Source organism: Protopterus annectens, chromosome 10.part0 (assembly GCF_019279795.1).
Source record: "Protopterus annectens isolate FY-2018-M chromosome 10.part0, PAN1.0, whole genome shotgun sequence".
Lineage (NCBI taxonomy): Eukaryota > Metazoa > Chordata > Ceratodontiformes > Protopteridae > Protopterus > Protopterus annectens.
In genome coordinates this window covers 947,677,040-947,697,975 of record NC_056744.1, presented here as the reverse complement: position 1 = coordinate 947,697,975, position 20,936 = coordinate 947,677,040, and positions in this window count along the sequence as shown.

Sequence of the window (20,936 nt, the reverse complement as noted above, 5' to 3'; positions counted from 1 at the left end):
ATGGGCAGTCTCTGGGTTATGGACCTGTCCCTCCAATATGTTCTGTTGAATGTGGTAATGAGGTTGAGGTCTCTGGAATGTGTAGTGTGGAGGGATTGGGATTCCTTTAGATGTAACATTTCTAACAGAGCTGGGTCAGACATGGCTTTGTAAGTCAAACAGAGATCACCTCTAACTAGGTGATATGAGACAGAGAATAGTTGGAGTTTTTTGAGTCTGTCCATATAGAACAAGTGTTTAAGGCCTAGATCCTCTTTGTGAGGTACTTTTGTGGCCTCGCCAGTTGTTGCAGGTGTCTAGGAGGTACATGCCAAATGGAGCATTGTACTCGATGATTGGCCTAATGAGGGAAGAGTAGAGGGAGACAATGACCTCCTTCTTCTTGGATGCAAAACCCTTAGTAATGAGATGTGCTACATAGAAGGACTTTCTGACCACAGTGGCAATGTGATGATCAAAAGAGAGGTTACTGTCAGCTTGTGTTCCCAGATCTCTTATAACACCTTCTGTATTCAGTGGACTACCATCACTGTGGTAAAAGGGATAATGACAAATTTTTGGCCATGGTGCTGACACCAGTCGTTGGTCTCAATGAGGCCATTCTGTAGGATGTCAGCATCACTTGGGGAGTTAATAATAGCTCCCAACTTGCAATCGTCTGCGAACTTTGTCAGCTAGAGTCCCTTCATGTTGGCCTGGACTTCAGAGAAGTAGATACCAAACAGGAGAGGACCCAGGACTGAACCCTGTGGGACTCCATTCCTGCTAGTTGGCAGTCTGACTTGCAGCCATCTACTTTCACACTGTAGGTTCTATCTGTGAGCCAGTTTGCAACCCACCTAGTGATATAGGGGTTGATGCCTAGCTTAGTGAGTTTTTCTATGATTCCTGAGTGGGGAATGGTATCAAAGGCCTTGGCCAGATCAAGGTAGGGTGTATGAACCACCTTGCCTTCATCCACAGCTCTGGTGACTGACACAAAGAAGTTGACCAAGTTGAGCAGGCATGATGTACTCTTTCCAAAACCAAACTGTGTGGGATCCAAAGTTAGGAGATTGCGAATATCCTTGTTTATTAGGTCCTTGATGATGCGTTCCATAGCTTTGCACATCAGACTCATAAGGATAATGGGACGATAGTTCCCTGGGTCTGTAGTCACTTCACCTTTGTGGAGAGGGATGACTGTAGCAGTGCGCCATTTGGTAGGAACAAAGCCTGAGGTGAGGCTGTGATTGAACAGGGCACACAGGTGATACATGTTCATACAGTTCATTGGTGTATGATTTGGTGGTCATGCAACTATTCTTCATTTGCATGGGTGCCATGAAGTTAGCCACCTCTGTTTTTAGGAGCCCAAAGTTAGCTTTGGAGAAGTTTTTCATCGTGGTTACCTTTAAGGGGGGTGGGGGTGGGAGGGATGTGGTTTTCCAAGGTGATTAGTTTATGGTTGGATCTAACCAGGGAGGAGTTGACTGTTGGTGTAGAGCAATTGTTGCCCATGTTAGTAATGATCAGATCAAGGATGTTGCTACCTCTAGTGGGGGGTAAGAATGAGCTGGTCCAGGGAATTGGAATTAATGAACTCCAGGAAACATTGGGCAAGTGTATTGGTACATGAGTAGTTTTCCCAGTTAATGGAGGGGTAGTTGAAGTCGCCTAGTATAAGAGTTTAGGTTGGACCCTAATATTCTCCAGGGACCTTAGGAATGTGGAGTGTGATTCTTGGGACATGTTGGGGACCTATAGCAGGCTATGACCTGAATCACTGTCTTACCCAGTGTTAGCTGCGCCTGAAGTATCTCTGATGTATTACATTGGGCTACCAGTCTGGAGGTGTGCGCATCCTTTATTAAAATGGAAACACCACTGCCTTTGGATCTTTGATCGACATAATGGGGCCAGAAGGTGTGGAAAGAGTTATAGCCTGGTAGCATAGAGGTGCTTTCTGCTGCCTTGAACCAGGTCTCTGTTACAGCACAAACATCAATGTTCTCCATTTTAAGGAGTGCTTTGAGCGAGTGCATTTTGAGATTTAGACTTCTAGCATTGAGCAGCATGACCTTCAGATTGCATTTGTTTTTACCTGTTACAGTGATAATTTGGTCTTTGAAACATGCCTAAAAACAGGAATTATAGGGGTGGCAAGAGCCTTGGCCAGAATCCGGAAGCCCAGGGGTGACAGATGCAGGCCATCTCTGGCAAAGCATCTGGGTCTGTCAGTCATGTCATCCCAGACAGACAGATACTGGATCCCCTTAGAATGACACCAGAAACTTAGCCAATTGTTGAAATCAGTCATATTCTGCTTGTACTGTGGTATCATTCTAGGTGATGGCTGCTCAGGGCTAGGGTCATGCCCACCTGGGCTACATAATCTGAGACCTCCTCCATGTTTCTTTTCATGTAGTCCAGGGAGGTACGCCTCAGGTCATTCACACCCACATGTCATATTTGTACCTGTTGTTGAGGGACTTGAGTGCATGCGTTATGTGGTGGATCATGGCACCTGACAGGCAGCTGACTGTTTCTTTCTCCTTATTCAACCTAGTGAGTGGGACATCAGTGTGCCTCACTATCGAGTCACCTATGACTAGTGTGTTGGGCATGCTGTTTTGCCTTAGGGGCTTTGGTTGAGTGGCACACTGTTTAGGAGTGTTATGTGTCCCATGGTTAGTGTTGTGTTGTGGTGGCCGAGTGCATTTCTGCCTTCGAGGTCTCTGCTGTTTGGGTAGATTTTTATTGAGATCCTCCACAAAGGTGGGTGTGTGGTTTGTGTTTTTATGTGAAGGCAGAGCTAGTGTGTGTTCTGGAGGGCTATGTGTTCCATGTGGTGTGGTACAAGTGTTGACCTTCTCCTCTTGACCAGCTATTCCGGTCTTGTCTGGAGAGTACATGGCTTCTAATTTGGATATATAAGTGCATCACTCACAAGTCTGAGTGTTGGGAGGTAAGAGGAGAGGTTGTCGGTGTACATGAGGCAGTTGCTACATTGCCTCAGGATGCCAAAGTTCACTAGGTTAATAGGAGAAAGCATAAGGAACTGACCTTTAGATATGCCTGGAGGGGTGGGCATTAATAATAATTACTGGATATCTTTCCTTGTAGAACGTTTAGTGCTGGAAGCACTTTTGGTTTCTACAATAATTGCTACAAGAAGTCTGGTAAAGTGCTAGACTAATAAGCTAGTAAAAGTGCATGACAGGAGAGAACTAGTAGATCTAAGGGAAAAATTGAAGAGCAGACTTTGGCACTGCTCAGAAGCTGACAAACAGTCATGGATATAACAAGTCTGTATCTGGACTAGACTAGTTACAGGAAAGGTGGGAAACAAGCACAAATGCAGGCTTTTAAACCAGAATGTTCAGAGAGATGGAAAAACTGCCCAAACGGCCAATAAACTTCAATTTTTCTTCCTCTATGCATAAGGAAATTTGAAATATATTAGGCACATTTGCATGTTCACAAGTCCAACTTGATGAAACACAACTTAATTTTCATACAAAATGTATATGTATAAGGAAGACTGATTTTATGTGAATAACTTTAATCCCACCATATGTAGCTGTGATCGGTTGAGTTAGGTGTCAAATGTTTTTGAGAAAGTGCAACGTTTCTCTGGTAAGATTTAATATAGCAATATAGTTATAAATGATTGGCAAACAGTGCATATTTAATTTATACAACAATTATTTCCAGCAGAAATATGTTTTTATTGATGTGACTTGTCAGTTACAGTTGATTCATGTTAATGCTATTAGAAATTTAAGGGGAATGACTACTGATAGTCATGTGAGTGATAAATGTTTGCAATACTTTTTGGTGTTTGTAGATTATGCTATACAAGATATTAGTACACAATTTTAAGTGAGTGAAGCCTGATCCTGCATTTACATCAATGCACTGTATTGTCAGAATGCATGCTGCTGTACTGTAGAACAGGATTTGCCACTCATGAATGAAACATTGTGACAGAATAAATACAGAAAGGTGCCAGGGGGAGGTATTAGCTCTGTTAGCAATATCATAAGATGGCAGTAGTTTGCAATATTGCTATACACTTGTGGATAGTGCTGTTCAGGTTAACATTACAGAATTTTACCTTGATGAAGTTTGACTTTTATATATATATATATATATATATATATATATATATATATATATATATATATATATAGTTGTTGTGTCGGCATTGTGGTTTCTGTACCTAGATAATTTGATTTGTTTGTGATGAAAGTAGGCATGCTTTCATTGCTGTGTTGCTTGGCTGATGACAGGATCCAACTTCAGTATAAAACTTGTGCATGTTGTTTTAGGTAAATAAATGATGCACTTACAGGTTTTTATGGGAATTATAGGTGGGCATATTGACTATGGCTGCTGGGGAAGGAGGATTGTTAAAATGCTTGAAGGCCCTTTATAAGATACCACTGCAGAAGTTACATATAAATGATAGTTTTACAGAAGAAGTAGAATTGGGGAAGGGAAAACACCTAGGAGTGTTCTTTATATTTAGGATTGTTCTTAATGGTTACTGTGTGTCTAGTGCTAAAGGAGATTTGTCTGGAACAGGGCAAAATGAGGAGGAGGAAGAGAGGTATTTAATTATTTGCAGATGATTGCATGTTGCTGTCAAAGAGTTGTTCTGCAAGTTCAGGAAAGGATGACAGCTTCACTACTGTCTCCAAAAAATCTTTTGTAATTAGAATAGGGAGCAAAGAAAAAGAGAAAACAATTTAGTTATTAGAAAAAGCAAGGAGGAGAGAAGTACTTAAGCTTCAAATTATATACTTCGTCAGCCAAAATAAGAAGTCAAAATTGAAATGATTTAAGGAATAAGGCATGGAAAACGCTTGATACCTGGACAGAAATGTAGAAATGTGTAATATGTTGGAGGAAGACAAGCAGTGAGGAGTATGGTTCTTCAGCTTATGCTTTCATTGGGGAAGCACATACAAATCAATTATTGTTTCAAGATTCTACAAGCCGTGAAATTTGTGTGTGATGGATGTGTAAGGAGCAGGAGGGAGGACTACTAAGGATGTAAGGAGCTCCAATTAAAAGACTGATGGGTTGGAGTAGGCCAGAATTCAGAATATATGTTGTGGAAATATATATAGCACAAAGATTGAGGCACATAGAAAATGAAGAAGTGGGTCTGATGTTATGGAAAAGACATTGGAAGGCAGAGGTAAGGCTATGAAAAGGTAACAGAAGGTTTTGACAAAATGGTTCATAGATATCCCCAGTGTGAGAAAAGTTTGTAAAGAAAAAGGACAGGAATATTAGGGAACTGTGATAAAATATACACATAGAGTAGGAAGGGAAGATGTTTTCATGGGAGTACATAGGAATTAGAAGGGTTAATGTCTTCAGAGAGATGACCATACTAGTATGTGTTGTTTGTCATAGCAGTTGAAGAAATATCTGTTTACTGAGGACTGACCGTTATATCAGGAAATCATCAGTGCAGGTAAAAAGTAGCCCAGACAAGAATGAATTGGAGACATGCAGAAAAAAAGGGCAATCACACAAGAACATGTGTCTACTCAAAGAAGTGGAGAATAGAATGCATTTACAGCACTTAGGAGAAAACCTATTTGAGCACGCATTCAGTAAATTAAAATTACAGTGGAGTAGACAGGACCTGAACTGGACAGAGGAATCATTTTGTAAAGGAATATGGGCAGTAATTAATTTGTTAAGTGGAATAGAACGTATATGTGGTCAGTATAGACATATGATTCACAGATGGTAGAGAACTCCAGCTAGGCAATTTTCCTCCTAAATAACTAACTTTAACATGTCTGTCTTATAGGTTACCTCCACTTTATGTCCTTATATCTTCATCTAATGTTTGTATATATGCTTTCTAAACCCTAGAACAATTATTTAGGTATTATTCATTTAATATGTTATTGTAACCTGTTCATAATCTTTTGCTGACTGTAACTGATTTTGATTTTTGTTAAACTCTATTCACTGAGTAGCTTTTCTCCCCAGGTCTCTGCTGAAAATGAGCCAAAAGCTCAGTCAGACTAACCTGATTAACAAATGTAAAATAAATAAATAAATAAATGCATTTTGGGAAGACTGGCATCCATCTACAAAATGGTGGTGTGGAGAAAAGAACGCTAACCACATACATATATGTTGGGCATGCAGGGAGGTCATGCCACTTCAGTGGAGAACCAGACAGATATGAGAAAAATCCTGAGAAGGGAGATCCTATAATGGTATGAATTATGAAGGCTTTTCTAGAGCTGAGGAGCTAGAGTGTTTTAAGTGCTTTTTTATTTAATAAATTGGTGTCCTGGCCATTGTTGTTGGTTTGATTTATATTTATTTTATTTTGCTGTTGTTTATTTTATTTTGATGTTAATGGTAGGAATTATGTCTGTTACCTGTAGTGAAGATGAGTGGTTGTTCCAGAGACTACATATTAGAAATGCAACTTGGGGTGAGACTGATAATAGCAAAAGCATGGAAGGGAATGTTGTAACCTAATGTGACTGATTAATCTGTGGCATGAATGTCAACATAACATGAGGTGTGTCCTAGTGTGGCCAACTAATCTGCTGCACAAATGTCATCAGAAATGTCAGCAGAAATGAATTGTGCCCTAGTGTGGCCAATTGATCTGCTGCACAAATGCCATCGGAAATGTCATCAGAGTGAGCTATGTCCTAGTGTGGCCAATTGATCTGCTGCAAAAATGGCAGCAGAAATGAGTTGTGTCCTACTGTAGCCAATTGATCTGCTGCACAAATGTCATCAGAGATGTCATCAGACATGAGATGTGTCCTAGTGTGGCCAATTTATCTTTTGCACAAGTGTTGGCAGAAATGAGCTGTGGCCTAGTGTGGCCAACCAATCTGTTTCAAAAACATCAGCAGAAATGAGCTATGATCTAGTGTGGCGAATTGAACTGTTGGACAAATGTCAGCAGAAATGAACCTTGAAATGGTAAAGAACTGCATGCTTTGGACAAGTGTTCAAAGGTAGCTATGCATGGCTGTTACTTGGAAAGAAACCAAAGTATTTCTGGCACATGCTTGCATGTCAACAAAAAAGTGGCATATTACTTAATATTATGATCAGTTCTGCAACAACTCGTGTCAATACTTTGCCCATTACCATTGACTTAAGTCATCACTTAACTTTCTGCTGATATGCTACAGAACTTTCAGTTATGCTTTACACTAATAATATGAATTTTATATGGAGCTCTTAACTGTCTTTAGTTTCACAAGTCAAACTTATTTCAGTGATTCTTCACAAATATCTGTTAATGGTTTTGTGAAAGAAAGCTTTGTGTGAGCATTTCAAAAGAAATGTCTAGGTTGTTTAGTATAACTAAGCAACAAAAGCAAATGTGTATAAATTTGTCGTTTTTCAGCTAAAATAGTCTCATGCTTGAAAAATGGTTTACGATTGAAATTTCGCCATGCAATCGCACGACTATGAAGTATTCGAACTACAGATGTTCAAATACTTCAAATGTGTGCAGGTTACATGTGCGAATATTATATTTACAAATGGACTGTGCATTCGCAAATATAATGTTCGATTATGTACAGGGATCGGGGTACAGTGCGGTTAGGGAAATACATCCCTTTCCTCACTGTAGTGCGATCTTGTAGTTGGAATATTAAGTTGGAGGGGTGCGGGCATAGGGGGGCTTGCCCCCCTGCATAAACGGGATGTTAGGTGTAGGGGTTAGGGAGTTACGGCAAGGGTGACATTGTTTTTAATGCCATATAATGTCATTGTCGACATTTTTGGCATTAACAGCTGTTTTTCGACAATAGGACTGTTAGGTTATCTGTACTTTTGGCGAAACAATTTGCTGATTAGTACCGTTTTTTTTTTTTTAAATTTCGACATTTCGATAGTAAACCTTGAAAATCTTGCTATAGCTATATACATTGCAGCTTTGCTTGCATCTCTCTATGCTTTTTATACATACATGTAATAGCCTGTGCTGCAAAAATGAAAATCTGTTTGGCTATGCTCTATTTACCTTGTTTTTTTTTCTGTTCTGAGTCCATGGTAGCCCAGAAAAAAGGTGATCTTGCTCTTCATTGGAAATATGGCTTGTACCTAAAAACCTCATCTTCAGTACTAAATGAGTGATGCCACATTTTGCTTACACCAATCCAAAAATATAGCAATCTCTCATATTAAGTTGATAAAGTAATGACTTCCCTGCTTTGAACATGATAGCTAAGCTTTTCTACAATATTTCCTGTCTTTTTCTTTCTCACAGACTATTTTGCTCAGAGATGATATATTCACTTCATTCTAAAATTAGTACTTCTGTGGCAATCTGATATATAAGATCATTACTTTGAAAGCTCCGCGGTGGTGGTGCTGCGGTAGCGTTGTCGCCTCACAGTAAGACGCTGTCCGGTTTGATTCTCAGCTAGAGCGTCTTCTGCGTGGAGACATGTGTGAATGGGCGTACCTTCGTTGAAGTTTGTGCATCAGGGCTGGCAACTCGGCACGTTAAAATCAACTGCCAGTCATTAGCAGACCAGAGTTCCGCTGTGGTGACCCCTAACCAGGAAAAGCCGAAAGACGCAACAACTTAGAAAGTTCCTGCTATGCGCTCACTTATGTATCGGAAATTAAACATTTATCAAACACAGGTAATGCTATCAAAACCAATATCTTTTAACATGATCTGAAGCACCTAAAATGTGCATAACCACTGCCAGCTTACCTTATCCTGTCAGGGCATTTACCTAATTGTTATTATTTGGGCCTTTCTGATTTGCAAGAAGTGTTATCATACTAATGCTATTTTAAAAGAAATATAATACATTTTTCATTCGGATTTATGTCACTAACTTTTTCTAGTGACTTCCATACTATTCTAATTCTAATATTAATATTAAGATACTGGATCTGATATCTAATAGCCTAAGCCACAGATGGGAACACTCTGAGATGGATTAGTAATGTAGGCTAGCTATCAACTAATCAGGGACAAATCTCTACAGAATCAGGGACAAATACAGAAAAAATCAGGGACAATCAGGGACACTTTTAAAATATTAGTTCTATTAACTTACAGCATTAACAGAATAAGAAAATGTGAATATACATTTCCTGAAGTAAAATAACTCTGTAACTCTTAATTATTGTCATTATTTATTAATTATAATTCAGCACCTTTTGTTCAAAAGGTACCAGTGTTAGGAGGAATTAGCAGGGGAAGAGCTAAATATGGTTCAAAATCAGGGACAGTTGAGCGGTATGAGCTGTGGAACAGAGAGTAACAGACATAGCAAGAAAGAAAAAAAATATTTACATTGATAAGCAGAAGGAAAGACAGAGGGCAGGATTCACGAAGCCTCCGTGTAAGAGTTATAACTCATACACGGAGGCTGCAGTTAAACGGAGTGATGTCAGCATGCTCTGCATATTAATGAGAGCATGCTGAATCACACTGAAGGCCAACACGGTCCGTGTAAGACAGTAGGGGGCGTGTCCGTAGGCCGAGCCCTGTAAGCGGACACGCCCCCAGAAGAGGAAAAGTACCCAAAGGAAACACCCACGACAGAGCCCACGGAAATGTGAATAAACAGAACACAACACATGCCCCCACAGACTATGAACATAAAATAAATATAAATGAACATGTTATATATTTTTTTTAAATTGTAAAGATGTTTAACCGTGAGTGCGCTCATTTGCGCGGGCGTGCCCGTAGCGCAGCCACAGTTAGCAGTCAGTGGGAAAGCATATAAGAACTAAATATGCAAAATAAACCAGGAAGCAATAGCGTAGCGGTACAGATGTTGGTTACAGAGCAGGCATTCATGGTTCGAGCCCCCACAAAACCATTTTTTTTTTTTTTTTGCAAAATAAGCAGGAAACAAGTCCCTGACAAATATGTACACATAAAACCACAACTTATGTAAAATGTAATGAAATAGCCCATTTATATTGAAGAAATGTGAGGTAACAAAAGAATAAAAAAATGTCAGATGTGCCCATAGATGAGCTACAGTTTAACAGGGTGAGTGCATCTGCCCGTAGATGAGCAGTGGTTTAACTGGTGCAAAATGAGTGCCCGTAGCTGAGCAGTGGTTTAACACGCTAAATCTATGTGCCTCTAACTGAGCTGAGCGTAATATGCGTGCCGATAGCCAAATGAGGCTTAAAGCAGCTTACCGCGTTCTTGTGAGCTGCACCGCATAAACAAGCTAACCGACGGGCAACGTTGAGCAAGCCGTATCAAAACTGCCTTTACACAGACACACCCCTCAGCATGTCTAGACAGTCATGAAAAATAAAAAGCAGTGGTCAGGTTCGAACCCAGGATACTATACACCATGGTCAAGGTACAGAACCACTAAGCCACGACAGCAGTACCTGTAAATGTAATAATAGCTAATATATAGGAATGAATACAAACTAGAGCATGACAATGCAGGTTTACTGAAGTTGATACAATTCCAAAATGGCCAATCACAGATATGTGCGGGAAAAACGGACTATATAAGCCTCATAGGAGGGAATACACAGCATAAACGATTGTAGAACAGACCTGCAGGCAGAATGTCAGGAGTAGGAGAGGGTAGTCGCTTTCGAGCACAGAGGTGGGGTGTTGAGGAGTCCAGGTACATGGCCTGGCTCCTAGTCCACAATCATGAGGTCCAACTCATGCAGGGCCAGGTCCTCTGGGGAGCATACAGGGCTGAGGCATGGGACCGGTTGGCTCATGATCTCACCAGTGCCACAGGGATTCCAAGGACTGGTGAGCAGGTCCGTCACCACCATGCAGAACTGAAGAGATGCAAGCAGGACCAACTGAACCTTTGGATCCAGGAGGCCCGGCAAACACCCAATGCCCCACTACTGAGTAAGTAACATTTAATTATGTATGTAAAAAATTAAACTAGCTGATATTATGGAGATGTGTATTCCAATATTACTTCATTTATATTACAGCTGCAGGTGTCCGTTCTGCAAACCGCAGAGCCTATGGCGATAGGCTGGTGCGGTTGCGCCACCAGGCAGGTCAGTAATCCACTACCAGTAACTGTAAAGAAATATAAAAGTATGACAGTCAGCAAAAGAGTGCAGTGTAGTCAGTAAGGAATACAATCTGCAAGTAACAGTGTGAAAGTGTATGCAAGTATTGCTTGATTACAAGAGTTTTCAGCCTGTAAGTTTAACCTAAACATGAAACTGTCCGACATATATTCTGAAATAAAATGCCCTGCCTGTAAGAAAATAGTACACAACCTGCAGCAGGCTGAAAAGTATAGCTGCAGAAGATGATGAAATCACATGTGTGAAATATATCCCTGTGGAAATACTGAAACATGACAGAAGTGAGACTGCTGGAAAGGATTGTAATAACTACTGTTAAAACATGTCAATAAAGCCTAGAAGTACCATCCTGAATAGTAAAATGAAAGCAAGTGAGAGAGTGTGAGAAAGTGTCATGAATCCAGCAATACAGTAGTAATACCCCTGAATAAAGTATACTGCAGTCAAGACAGAATGAAATGCATGTGAGATTCAAAACCAAACAGCGAAATATGTTCAAAGTGTTGCTGCATGTGGAATGTGTATCCCAAAATCTGGATATGTTGCTCTCAGTCTGAAATACGCAGATAGGATGATTGTCTGATATACCAAACATCCACACTTGTCTACAGCTATATAAAGCAAATGTAGCAAGATGATGTAGCTGAACAAAGCTAGATATGAATGTGTATGAAGAACACTAAAATGTATATTGATGTTTCAGTAACAGTCCTATCACTAAGGTGAAATAGTTATCATATAGGAAACTGTAGTCAGAACAGTAGTGTGTATATAACTGTAGCTATTAAAAATGTACAGCATATGTATTGTTATTCGAAGGTGTTAATATTACTTTCTTTACCCCACCCTATAACCACATATAACCCATTCCATGTGAAAATGGTATGTGCAATCACAATTAACACCCCTGGACGTTTGTCCTGTTGGGTCATATATATTTGCATGTCCGTTGATGCATCTGCCCTGTTCATACATCCACACCTGATGGCCTGTTGCCATCAATTAACCCTGCATGTTGTTGGACTGTGTATTTCTGTTCAAATTATGCATGTGTTATGCACGCTGTTCAATGGTGTGAATATTTGGGTGTTTGGTTAATGGGAATACTAATGCATGCTGTTACAACTAATTGTGTATGGTATTATATGTCACTAACCCAAACTGTCATGACATAATGCAAAACATAGGACGACAGGGAAGGCGGGTTCCAGCGGACCCACCTCTCCCACCTCAGCTGGCGAGTGCACCTGGCACTAGTGCCGAGTCCGGACCCTCCTCCGGTGGCCCTGCGCCACCTGCGGGTGGAAGCGCTGCAGGGGATGGGGCTCGCCCCCCCTCTGCAAGTGTGGCCAGAGGAGAACCACCACTTACCCTCCGTAGCGTCCGGACTGTGGTGCGTAGGGAGATTCGGGACTCTGTCCTTGAGCCCCTACGCCAGCTCGAGGCACGGGTGGCGCAACTAACGGGCATGCCTGTTGCCCCGCCTACACAGCCCCAGCACAGCCCCGTCCTGGGCAGTGAAGGAACAGTGGCAACTGCCTATGGGTGGGGATATCAGTTCCACTGTTGCCATCTGTGGGCTCATGGGCTCTGGATATCCAAACCTCCGTCCCCGTCAATTGTGTAACCCCCCCACACGTGTCATACACCGCCCCTGTATGTGTCTTGTTTGTCTTGTCTGTTTACCTACCCAACCTACCTCCCCAGCTGTATCGACTTCCTTCACCTGACATACCACTCTCACCTGAAAAAAAAAAAAAAAGGGCACTCTGTACCCACAAAAAAATTATGCCCCATACATAGCTGCCCATTCCGCACACATGTCTGCTGGACATGGAACCTATCAATTACAATTGGCTGTACAACAAGTATTATTGTTGTCCTGACACCTCTCTCAGGGGTGGAAGGTTTCAAATGTCACACCAAATTACATACATATGCACAGCTGTTGCTGATGAAGGAATGGGCAGCTATGGGCCTTACCTACATCCCTCCTGCACATCCCAAGCTTGTTTCCCTACTGTCTTACCTCTTTGTGACCGCTTTTTCACCACTTTCCTGTCTCCCCATTTTCTTTTCTTTCAAAGAAAATAGCGCGGGTGTGCGCCAGAGTAAGCACCGTTAAGCGGTTGTAAGCGGGTGTGCGTGGAGCTAACCGCCAGTGCGCATGCGTAAGCTCTGTGCAAACCAGCGCTAGCCCGGTTACAACTGCTTAAAAGTGCCTTAGTCACTGTGATTGACAGGTCTTGTACTCAGTTCAAAAGAAAAATAAAATCCCACTGTCAGTCCCGAGCCCAGGACCTTGGAAACACTAGTCTGTACGACCTACCACTAAGCCATGACTCTTATACAAAAACATTGTGCTAAAATAAATATAACATGTAATAGTAGGGATGAATGTAAAGGGAATATAGGATGTGTAGTACACAAAGCATGTCATTTAAAATAAATGTCAAAACTACTGGATTTCCATAATAGCAGTGTGTGAACAGAAACAGCCATGCTAGTTGGCAGCCTGTAGATAATAAGGTCAGTTAAAGTACATAGATATATGTATGCATATGTACATATATATATATATATATATATATATATATATATATATATATATATATATATATAAATATATCTATATATAGTTGTAGGAGTCAATGTGCATACACACTTGCTACAGGGAACATGAGAGAGGAATGGAGAATTGTGAATATACAACACAGCCTGAAGCATGAGAGAGATACTAACCTTTACACTCACAGAACACTGTCCACAGCATACCAGCATGGTTCCCGCCCTCACAATCTCAAAGGGCAACGCCTATCCCACATACCCTTTTATAGCACTGACCTGAAATCACAGTGAGAACTGCAATCAGTACACAACTGGCTGTATGCAATTAGCAAATGCTGGCTTACAATTGGTGCAGAGGCCATCACATGGACCTATGCAGATACCTACAAAAGCATCCAGTGCTAACACTCCCCACATGCAATACATTCATTGCATTGTCTGTAAGCAGACAGAGGGAGAGCGAGAAGTGAGAGAGAGAGAGAGAGAGAGAGCAAAAAAAAATAAAAACCAGACACTGTGACTCTGTAACCCGAAGCTGTCAGCACTGACAGTAGCAGCAGCAAGCAGAAGCTGTGGTAAAGCAACCAGCTGTGACAAACAGAGGTAATGCAAAGTAGCAGGTTAATAGTGTGCATACTGTGAACCCTCCAAATGTGTCATAGGTCTGTATCCATAGGTATGTCCATGTGATATGTTGTGTGTACGTAGTTCCACCAAAAGGGGATGTCCATACATCACATGTCAATCAGTCATAGGCCAGGATCCTGGCAGCATGTGTCTGTGCGTTGGCCCAGCAATGGCTGTAGTGACTGCTTTGAAATGTCAGCCAGGCTCAAAAGTCAGGATCAGCCCATCCCAAAGGCACACTGGCTGGGAACAAGTGTCTGCAGGTACCTGATGTCACTGCATATGCTTCCCATACTGCATAATTCCATAGCTTAGCAGACCAGGCCCGTTATGCATATGATGTGGTAATTCCCAGGGTCAGTTGAGGTGCCCCCTTAGTGGTGTGGGACCTCTGTTGCTGTATGCCACTGTCCAGGTACATATCCTGTAGCACAGCCAAGATAAACTATCAGTGTTACATGTGGTGGTATGTCCTCTCAGAATGCCGGTAGCACACATCCAGGGGGACCACGAGGTCACAGTGATGCTGTGTGTTCTCCTCTGCTGAGGGTGGCCCTCACCTGGACATGTGAGATGATAGGGAGGTTACATCCAGCTGGGATAAATATTTCAAAGGTGGGGAGAAGGAGGGGGGATATGTGCACCGAACATGTCTGCAGGATTGTTGCCAATATCCGTGTGTTTGGTGAATGTTAAATAGGTGTGGATTAACACAGAGCATATTTGAGGCATGTGGTCCATATGTGTAACATAACTGAAGAAGGCCTTGTGGTCATCCATAGTGTTTATGTCCATTTCCCTCCCAGAGTAGGCCGTGGCTGTTGTTATGACGGACCGTAGCGTAGTACCAGTGCTGACCACAGATGCCTACCCTTAATGTGAATGTGCTCTGTCCTGCAGTAGCCTCCTGCTATTGTTATACAATCTGCCTCTGTCTGGGGTCCACCGGACAGGATGCCTAACCTTTGTGCATAGGGTCTGGGTTAGACATGTGTGTGCAAGTGTCATGCAATCTGTGGCATGTCCGTGGTAAGCATTTGCAAAGGGGTCAGCAGTGTGGCTTGTGGCTTCCACTGGCCCAGTGTGCTGCATGGATATCATATCAGTCCCAGCAAGTGAATAACTGTCTAATCACATACATATCAAAGTAGTCTACTGTGCTGGTGGTGGTGGTGGGATATGTATATCCAGGCCGAGTAACATCTGTCCACATCACAGTAGTGGATGGTGTCCCACATAAAGTACTTTGGGATGAACCCCCAGAGTGAGGTTGTGCATTGCACCTGTCAGTGTGTGCTGACCGATGGGGCATGCTACTATGTTGTGTGGAATGTGGCAGGTATTGTTGCACAGGTGTTGGCTGAGCACTGATATCTGGCCATGTATCTGTGTATCCACCACGACACACACACATGCAACATATGGGAGTAATAGTATATCACTACACATGAGTATCATGTATAGTATGTGTGCCATATATTGCTGACATGGTCTGCTGATATCCTGTCTGTGTTCTCTTCCAGGGAGATGGCGCGACAGCGTAACCCCGCCTACTCTGTGGCGGAAGATGAGGAGATCCACCAGAGCCTGGTGCGGGAGTATGACATCCTGTTTTCCCGCACCAGTCAGAATCAGCAGGAGAGGGCCGCACTGTGGCACGACCTTGTCCGTAGGGTAAATGATATTGGCACGCATAACAGGACATTTGAGCAGGTATGACATCACTGCAGTGATTTAATCCGAAGTGTCCGGCAGCGTGCATCAGATATCCACAGGCAACAGGTCGCCACAGGAGGTGGGGTGGCCACACATCCCCCGCTCACCAAACTGGAGGGGCTACTCCTAAGTGTTGTGGCTCCAGCCCCGGAACACCAACAGCAGTGCACCTGCATTATGATGGAGGCTGGTTCCACACAGCAGCACGACATGGAGCGTGCAGGTAATATGCCATATGTACACCTGACTGTTCTGTACACTGTATCATATGCAATATCAATGGCACAGATGTGCCCACTGACATTAATCTCATCATTTCTGCAGGTCCCTCCAGGGTTACAGCGAGACAGGCCATCCATGCTGGTGAGTGTGTTTAACATAACCTATAATAGTCCTGATAATGCTAGTAACAGTAGTGTAACTCAGTAGTGCTCTGTGTGTATACTGCGGGGTGTGCATGTGTGCAGGTGTGCCTGTGCCCATGTGTGCATGTGTGCAGGTGTGCCTGTGTCCACGTGTGCATCTGTGCATGTGTGCCTGTGTCCACGTGTGCATGTGTGCATGTGTGCATGTGTGCCTGTGTCCACGTGTGCATGTGTGCATGTGTGCATGTGTACACGTGACCATGTGTGCATGTGTGCATGTGTGCATGTGTGCATGTGAATACGTGTGCATGTGTCCATGTGTGCATGTGTCCACGTGTGCATGTGTCCACGTGTGCATGTGTCCATGTGTGCATGTGTGCCTGTGTGCATGTGTGCATGTGTGCATGTGTGCCTGTGTGCATGTGTCCATGTGTGCATGTGTGCATGTGTGTATAAGTGCATCACTGGTAACAATGTCTGGAGACTGTAAACTATGTTTCCTGTCTTCATCCCACAGGTTCTGGGGCTGCTCTGGTGACCTGCAGCAGGGAATCTGAATCCTTTGCCATGGCTACTGGTAATGATGATATTTGTGTAATGGTACAGGAAGGTGTGTCAGGGTCTGCCATTGGTCAGCCAATTGACAGTACACAGCTGTCAACCCCATCATTGCGCACAGTCATCCTGCCTGTACATCCTTTGTCACCATTGTCCCTAGGTGATGGACAGGATACAGCGGGCATAGACCAGGGTAATGTGGTACCTGTGGCACATGCGTCCCCACACAGCAGCCATGGGCAGGGTCCTCCGATGGTACCACACCGACAGTTGCCCATGGGTTCTCGTGGGAGCATCCGTGGGCGTACTGCCTCTGGCCGACATGCCCAAAGAGGTCTGTCAACGTCAGCTATGTTTCGGACTGTCATGCAGGCTCAGTCACGTATGGAAAGGTACACCAGACAGGGTCTGAGGGAGCTCAGAGCATGTCGCACAGCTATGACAGACAGTATGCGTGACATTGCGGATGCTATCCGTAACTTCACCGATGTCATAGACAGATGTTGTGGGGACATATTACAGCAGTTCCACAACCAAATGTCCATGAGCCAGGGCAATGGTGGGCGTTTGCGGCGTCGACGTGGCCGTATGCCGGCAGCAGCAGCAGCAGCTGGCAGTCGGTGCGGATGACAACAGGCTTGCGCATGCCCCCATAGTGCCAGCAGCAGCCCCAGCAATGCTGGGTCTGTGCTGTCATCGGAACACCCCAGGAGACCTCGTGCACGTGGCTCTGGACAGTCCCAACAGGGACATGTGTCCAGTCAACACCCCCCGCTTCTGATGACAGTACCCAGTCCGGCTTTGTACTGGATACGGTTCATAGCACCCCTGCCAGGCACAGGTACCCTGTCCATGCACACAGACACTGATCTGTATGGCCTCCCAGGTGCAGTCTGTGGCTGTCCACAAACCCCTGTATATGGCAGCCATGAGGTGGAACTGTGTGCGTGCATACACACATGCGAAATGTTAACACTTAGGGCAACCACATACACGCACACACTGCACCAACACTGCCCCACCCTGTACTGCTGCCCCTCACCAACACACATACACACACATGTCAATTGGTGGTATCAGTGGTTGACTCAGGCATACCTAATCCACACCCTGTGCATATGATGACACTGTGCCACCTCCTGCAATCTCCAACATCATTGCGGGAACAGGTAAACACGTTGCTGATGCACAGGGTGACTACATAGACGTGTATTAGTAGTATCATGTTGGTAACAGTACAGTGTGCTGCTATGACTGTGTGTTTACCCCAGCATGCCTGCTGTAGTAACTGTATGAATGTCCTGAATTGTTATCTGCACCCATAGTACATACCAAAGTATAACAGCTGCACATAATTGCATAGCGGTGGTAAGGTTGTCAACAGATAGCCGCATACATGGGTAGCACAGGGGGAAAGCTAACGCAAGTAGTGATATGCAATGGTGGACATGTACAGTAATGGTGTCAAGATGCCCACAACGACTATGCCATGTGGATGTTCGCGCATGTAGATATGTGTGCAGTACCAATGTAATCCAAATCTCAAATAAGTATGACATAATATCGGTTCTACCATGGGCATCTGTGCTGCGTATTCCTGGGTACATGTTGATAGTGCCTACATATTTGCATTGTTACTTACTGTTATTGTTACCCCTTCTTTGTTGTATAATGCACTACTTACAGCCCTGTGTACTGTAGCTTTGTTTGCATGCATGTTCGCTTGGGGTCCCCTGGAACACTGCTTACACCTGCAATGCAGAGTTACAGTGCTTCTGTAGACTGCTAGTGACATCTGCATAGCGTACGATATGTATGTCAACTTTACACATGACAGAACATCACTGTCTGTCCTGTACACATGTACGTTGCCTGTGACACATTGCACACGTCTTACCTGGCATTTACCCACGTGTGCAGTCATATATGTCAGTGCTATGAAACAGTGGCAGTCCAACCACACATACACACCTTCAGTATGTTGTTCCCCATTGGCCCTATGTGTTGGTACTCACCATGGCAATCACACTACTAGGGTGGCATGTGCAAAGGTAACCTGTGAATCGCCTCTATGGTCCAGTCATGGTTTATGTGAGTCATGTGTTATTGTCACAGCTGCCACATGTATGCAGTCAGCCATCACCCTTGGCCAGGAACGTACAACACATGTGTGGGATGCCACCACACAGCCAATCTGGGGAATGGTCTCTGAACCCAGTAATGCCATACCCTGTCAAGTGGCATGTCATATATACTACATCCAGGACAAACGTCAACCCCAATCCCTGCTGCTACTATTGATAATACCCCTGAAGATGTTCCTGATAGCTTTGACCAGTCCTTTACTGAGACATTTCAGGCCCTAGCTAGCCATCTACCTCCTAGCTCCCCTGGTCCTGAAAGCAACACCCCTAGAAAACTACTTGCGTCCAGCTGCCAACCAGTCGCCACTTCACTTCTCCGTACCTTGATTGTAACAGTGAAACCCACTACACTTTCTGCTGATCAACTCCTGCCGAAAGTACCTATCAAAACCAGATGATGCTATTGCTTACCCCGTCTCAAAGGTAATCAAAGGAACCATGTTAAAATCTAACTTTCCCACCATCTGGAAAATGTCATATGTAATCCCACTTCACACAGGAGGCAGCTCTACTGAAGTCTCCAATTATAGGCCAATAGCTATACTCTCTCCACTTGCAGAGATTATGGAAACTTTCATCATAGACAAGTCATGCACCACCTAATCCAAACCCGCATTATGGCAGACACTCAGCATGGCTTACGTCCTCATCACAGCACTACGTCAGGCCTCCTAGCCTTTACTAACACCATAAGCCATACTTGCAACAATAATTATATATCCACAGCCCTCTTTTTGGATAATTCAAAGGCATACGATATGGTTGATCACCAACTTGTACTCCACACCCTGCAAAGACTGTCTAGATACTGGAGCCTTCCAATGGTGTCAATCCTACCTGCATGGTCGACAGCAGGCTGGCCTCTGGCAGAACAAACCCTCTAACCTTCTACCTAACACCCTCAGAGTACCACAAGGCTCTATACTAGGGCCCTTGCTGTCCTCCATCTTCATTAACGACCATTATACTGTCATCCCAACAGTCAGCTATATCCAATATGCTGTATACTCTACTCTGATCTGCTCAGCCACATCTCCAGTAGAGGTATGGTCAGCTACCCAGACCACCTTTAATACAATAGCAAACTGGCTTTCTGAACATCGTCTGATCCTAAATCCCAATCAAACTAAACTGCTGTTATTCCACCAACACGTAGGTCTACCACTTTCACCGTTACCATAACTTCAACTGATGGCACAATAATCTCCCCTGACCCATCTCCGAAACTATTAGGTGTCATCATAGACAATAATCTCATATGTAACATACATGTTAACCAGATTAGCAAAGCCATCAATGGAAAACTAGGGTCACTTTACAGAATGAAAGCCTTCCTAGCCCCTCCAGCTAAAGGCGCCATAGCTCGCTCACACCTTGTTTCAACCCTTCTGTATGCATCCCCTCTACTCTCGAATATGAACAAGACTGCCCTTAACAAGCACTCGGTTTGCTACAACCACATTGCCAGGTTTGCCACTGGCCCGCCTTTTAGGACACATCATTGCATCAATCTAAATCAGCTTGGTTGGCTTGCAATACCCAGCCTAATACAGTATAACCAACTGATTATGGCCTATAAAATCCTCTATAATCCAGACAATACTCCTGCACTTCAATTATTATCACCCCCTATAACAATCCTAGACCGCTTCGATCCTCTAACAAAGTACTACTTCAGACTAGCAAGTTTAATAACACAGCTGGTGATTCTCTTTGCAAACCCTGTATGTAGATCCTGGAACTCACTTCCAGCTGATATTACCCTACTGTCCACCTTAGGTCATTTAACAGTAGACTCAAACAACATTTGTCACTTAACTGGCTATGTCAATGTATCAAGCCTGGCTAACTCAATGTGCTCTGCCTGATTTAGTCCCTACTGTGCTACTTATTT